The 6,111-nt window shown below is 38.3% G+C and overlaps 1 protein-coding gene across 1 annotated transcript in view; it reads right to left on the reverse strand.

Moving 5' to 3' along the window:
- LOC134435875 (uncharacterized) overlaps positions 1–4,339 on the reverse strand; it is a 14,685-nt gene extending 10,346 nt beyond the window's left edge. The window contains exons 1-3 of the mRNA XM_063184915.1: positions 4,311–4,339; positions 3,967–4,012; positions 3,695–3,840 (exon numbers count right to left, since the gene is read on the reverse strand). The gene's annotated coding sequence lies outside the window, so the exon portion shown is untranslated. The remainder of the gene's footprint in view (positions 1–3,694; positions 3,841–3,966; positions 4,013–4,310) is intronic.
- Between the last annotated feature and the right edge of the window lie 1,772 nt (positions 4,340–6,111).

The following is a 6,111-nucleotide window of genomic DNA, read 5'->3' on the forward strand; positions in this document are numbered from 1 at the left end:
AAACAGTTATGTTTTATAATATACTGTGTCAGTGCTTGAAGTGGAAAAAAGAGGAACCCTAATGTCCGAAAATACCATGCAAAAGGAAGTGATTTTCCGACAGTCTCATCAGTACCAAATCATTAAAGTCATGTTTTTGTAGGACTATTGCCTGCACGCATTTTTAAAAAACTGGTTTTAAAATGCTTTCTATTGTTTTCAGCTGTTGTTGTGTTACAGTATTTGTTGTTTGGACAGATGTGTTCTCACAATGACATTTGGATATTCATTTTGAATAACGTAGAGTAGACCTAGAATAGTTTGTGGACAGTTTTGAGGAAAAACAAAGGCGAACTAAGAACTAAAACCATACTGTCAAGTTGAGTATGATTTTTCCCACGCACGAGAAGTTCTGCCGGAACACTGATGATGAAAATTATGAGGAAGTGGAACTGGGTTCCCCTGAGTCTCTTCACCCGGTTTATTCAGAGTTACGAATGTGTGTCATTTGGCATACATAGCCATAGCCAATCACGACAGTTGTATCTATTCAAACAAACTGCAGTTAATCAATGCATAAGTCTTGTTGCAAAATTTCTGCAGCCACCATAACACAGATAATTGATCAATCCAGTAAAATGGTCTTGACATGCTTCTTGTAGCGCCCCCAAAATAACTTTTTGCTTGAGGGCCTGTGCCCTCATATCATATAATTTCTCTTGCCCTTGCTAAGTCCTCCCACTTCAAGTCAAGTCAAGTCAAGTGTACTTTATTGTCAAAAATCTATGTAACAGGGTTAGCACAGAAGTTTGAAATTGCGTTTGACCAGTCTCCAATGTGCAGTTTAACTAAAAACATTTAAATAAGACATTGACAATAATCTCTCTCTGTCTCTCTCTCACACACACACACACACACACACACACACACACACACACACACACACACACACACACACACACACACACACACACACACACACACACACACACACACACACACACACACACACACTTATTAGTCATTTCCCCTTCCTCTTCAGCCAATTGTCTGGATTATTATAAAAAACTTACTTATCTTGCTTATTTAAGCCTCCTGTTATCCTCAGATTTAGGTTACATCCGTGATCCTTAGGGTCATTTTGACCCCAGCCACTTTAATGTCCACAAAATGAGTTGAAGCAAAAACTTTTGCACCGGTTTATGCCTTAGATATTTACTGTTGCTCTGTTGGGGACATACAAACGCCCTTTAGATAAGTCCTATCACCCCCACACACAGCCCACACACCAACAAAACGAATCCATGACTAGACGAATATGTGCAACAGCTGCCCAAAAGTTGCCTTGAATTAGTTTTGGCCCTTGTCCACATCATACATATTGTTAGTTATTAGAGCCCTAAATAAAGCAAAATGTTCTGTTCTAAATAACGTATGTTCATGTATTTGACATAATCTAGACAGATTGGAACATGTTTTAGCAAAATATGGATGTTCCGTTTATGTTTAACACACTTAAAATAATTTGGGGTCCAATTGACCCCAAAGGAACACATATGTAACCAAAATGTGTACAGCACTTAGGGATTTTTTTTTGTGTGGAAATTTAACTTTTTTCACAATGACCCCATATAGTTAGGAAAAGTCATCAAAGATGAAGCAAAATAATTATGTACTTAATGTATTTTTCAGAATACATTGAAACATTGAATGGGGTCAAATAGACCCCAAGTATAACAGGAGGGTTAAATCTTACTACATAGGCTACGCTGTGGTCTCATTATCGGCACAATTCTTAATACTTGGTAGATGTCTCTGAACGGCAACAAGTGTCTGATGCTCTGTACAGGCGGCTTAACTTTTTATACATCATTCATCACCAAGTGTAACGGAGGCCAACTAGCAGAGTGTGGTGTGGAACGTTAGTAAACCTCCTTCCCGAGGCCTCATACAGTATCGGTAGCATTGGGCTATCAGACTGGTCCTTTAGCTCAGGGGTATCGTGCTGTGACTCACATTGATGAGGTGGCGACTGGCGAGTTTAAGACCTGAGGGAACGGACTATGCAGGAACACGTCGGATTACACAAACGTCTCCATAAAGAGGGTCTTAAGAAACAGATAAAGACATGGCCATTACCAATTTCGGGACAATAAAGTTATAACATACAGTAGGCTCAGCATCAAAGGGTTAACAACATGCCATTAGGCCTATATTTTCCACACATTTAATGTTTACTCTTTATTAGGCCTACTTTTCCTTTGGGGAACTTAAGTTGGAACATGAAGCAGATACGTGTATGCAAAATCATCATTAATGAGAGATTATTAGAAGTGTAGAACTGTTAGTAATGCATACACACATGCATGTCTGTTTTCAACAAACACAGCTCCCTTAAGTACTGGAAGAGGACAGTGTTAATTTCGTCAACCATGACTATGACTAAAATATTTCGTCAATGCTCTTTTTTGATTTTCGTCCTTTAGATTAAGACTAAGACTAAATTGGGATGGCAATGACTAAAATATGACTAAGACTAAAATTGATTTTCGTCATTGTGACTAAGACTAAGACTAAATTTTAAAAAGATGACGAAATTAACAATGGTGTTAAATAAAATAGAGAAAAATAGAACCAATGTGTGAAGAAGTTTTATTCTGTACAATGTGACATATGTTAAAAAGAGAAGCAGTATGTAGAGAAGTTCTATTATGTACATTGTTGACTAAAATGACTAAAATGACTAAAAATTGACTAAGACTAAAATTGATTTTCGTCATTTAGACGAAGACTAAGACTAAATTGGGAAGGCAATGACTAAAATATAACTAAGACTAAAATTGATTTTCGTCATTGTGACTAAGACTACGACTAAATTTTAAAAAGCTGACAAAATTAACACTGATTGTGGCCTGGCCGTGCCATTTGCTTCTATAACTATTTTGTTCCAATTTCAATGTGCTGTTGTATTGCTCACGCTACCCTTGACTTGTTAGTACCCGGTGACGCCGCATTTTTTGGCTCAGCCCTTTCCGAGATATGAGCTATTCTAATGGGGGCAACTTTTGTTTACATTTCAAAAAAACATTTTTATTGATTCCCAAAAACATCCAAAAGGTTATGCAGCATCAGCAGACCGCTAGCAAACAGCGATAGGTTTTGGGAAAATATGTGGAGTAGGCCTATGCTCATTTTTTTTAAAAATGTAAACAAAAGTTGCCCCCATTAGAATAGCTCATATCTCGGAAAGGGCTGGGCCAATAACTGCGGCGTCACCGGGTACTGACAACAAGTCAAGGGTAGCGTGAGCAATACAACAGCACATTGAAATTGGCAGGAGTTGCCAAGCCAGTCTTGGTCTCACTGTTCATATTTCTCATTCAAATGTCTTCAGTGGAGTGACATCACTGCCTCAACATTCTACCATTGTTCCCCATGGGGACCAAAAGTCACACTAAATCGGCAATAACAAAAAAAACGACGGACACGCAATGTAATATTTTAACGTCTTTTCTAGACTTGCAGCAGATAGTAATAATAGATAATAATGAGCAATAAACAGGACTTAAGGATTACAGTAAGTGACTTGCTGGGCAGGACCACTTAATAATAAACTGGATTTAGAGATTGAAGTAAGTGGGGGTTGCTGGGGGCAAGCCCACTTAATGATATATCACTTGTGAAAAATAATTTGTTAAAACATTTTTTTATTCACCTTTTTCCCTTTGATATGTCAGATACGCCTTCGCAGGGGATGATCACTTGATTTTGCAAACTTGCCAGCTCTGCTGCACTTCCTGTGAGGAAGTTGCTGCTACATATCGCCATGAATGGATGACAGCCGAGGCTTTCATGAATTCACTGGAAAATAAATAAATAAATAAAAAGTTGTGTTTTTTACAGTTACAGTCAGCAGAAAGTATCCGTTACACTGAATGACAGTTTCATTTTGCACGTCTTTGACCCACTTGTAAAATCTACCCTTACCTACTTGTAGTAGCCCCTTAATGCGCGCCGTACCTCAAGTGGCACGCTGTAATAGACATTGAAATGTAACTACCATAGCACTACAATACTATGACACAACACAGGCCCTTTACTAATGCACCACAACTTGGTCATTACCATACTGGTAACAACAAATTTATAAAGCCGCGTCTTAAGGGGTTTTAATACAAATACCTTTTCTTGCCTCATTAATACAGATTTTTGTTATTATAACCTAATCTGTTGTGTGGTATTGTAGGTGGTAAAGGAGCTAATATACAAAAATAGTATTTACTTCTGCAATCTTCCTGTGAACCTAGTGACAAAATACCTCGATCCCTTACCCCTACAAGTCCAGTCAAGTCAGCTTCTATTGTCACTTTCTTCATATACACAAGTCCTACAAGGAAAATGAAATTACGTTTCTCTCTCTATACCATGCCAAGACATAGACATACACAGGACTGACATTTTACAGACTAACAAAGTGCAAGATTGGGCAGGTAACAGTGATGGACTGGTAACAATAAGTGATTAATAATAAATACAAATGAACATTTAACATTGAACATTTAAAATGTAGACAAAAAGGTAGGATAAAAATAGAATGGAAGACATTACAATAATAAGATAATAATACTAGTGACAGTAGCAATAGTAACAGTAAATAATAATAGTAATAATAATAATAATAATAGATATATACAAAACTGTACAGTAGACAGAGTTACCGGTACTCACTTTTTTTTTCCTTTGATATGTCAGAGATGCATTCGCAGGCGGTGATCAATTGTTCTGCAAGCTGCTGTGCACTTCCTGCTTTGAAAGACTGTGATTTCCTGTTAAACGTTTACCACCTCCTGCATAGATAACTGACTTTATCATGCCTCAGCATTTACTACAGAGACTCCATTTGAGAGATGCAGGGTGTCCCAAACAATGATACATACTTTGAATCATCGTAAAGCAGGTATTTATATATGAAAAAAAAATACAATGTGATTTTCAAAGTGCAATACAATTTATAGACATTTGTAGAGTCACAGTATATTATGTGATATCTGTTACGTGATATGTGACTCGTTTGAAAGGTGAGACTTGTGAGAAAGTGTGTTCATACGAGTTTTTATTGCCAAGTTAATCTAAGTTTAACTAAGGTGGGTATCCACTTAAATCAGCAAGAAACAGAGATATTGCGTTTTTGTGAAACATGCGCTGTTTCAGTCACACGCAGAAGGTGAAACATATTCTAAAACAGGTCCCAAGAGTAATTTAGCCCAACCATGACAACAATAATCCGATGCTTAGTGTAGCATCCCCCGTTAACAGACATGGAGGAGGCCAGCAAGGAATCAACCAGTTTGGTGATATACATGGGTTCTACATGAGTTCTGGCCAGTGTGCTCTCCTATGCTGTGGCATGCTGGGGTGGTAGCATTAGGAAGAGAGATGCTGGACGTCTTGACAGGCTGGTGAGGAAAGCAGAGTCTGTTGTAGGCACAGAACTGAAGGCCCTGACAACCACCACTGACATTTTGGACAACCACAAGCACCCACTACTGTACTTAGTCTTTGCTAACCAGGGGTCCGTATCTCGAAAGCGTCTTTGCTAACGACGGTAGCAACGTCCTTCGTAAGAGCGACTCAACTCTCTCTCGACAGCGACGCTCACCACTGAATCCAAGGGAATGTTAAGACTGTCTTAAGACGGTCTTAAGACGGTTAGCAACGACAAGAATCGAGAAACGGACCCCAGAGGAGCCTGTTCAGCTACAGACTGCGTGCCATATCCTGCAAGACAGACACGGGCTACGGAAGTTCTTTGTACCCAGGGCCATCCACACTGTAAAAACTAAAATTTGACATTGTTCAACTTACTGGAATTTTTGAGCCCCCAACCATGGAATTGGCATTGCCAACTTCTACTTTCTCAAGTTGAGTTATTTCAACTCACTTTTGTATGTTTTTTTATGAAAAGTTGATCTTATATGAGATGTTGAGTTGATATGGTATACAAATTGTAGTGGATGCCTAGAATGGATAAAGTCAAGTAATGAAATTGTATACAAAGTGTAGTGGATGCCTAGAATGGATAAGGTCAAGTAATCTACAGTAAGAAATAAAAGTTGGCTTCAACTCAAATTT

This window comes from Engraulis encrasicolus, chromosome 20, assembly GCF_034702125.1.
Source record: "Engraulis encrasicolus isolate BLACKSEA-1 chromosome 20, IST_EnEncr_1.0, whole genome shotgun sequence".
NCBI classification, from domain to species: Eukaryota; Metazoa; Chordata; class Actinopteri; order Clupeiformes; family Engraulidae; genus Engraulis; species Engraulis encrasicolus.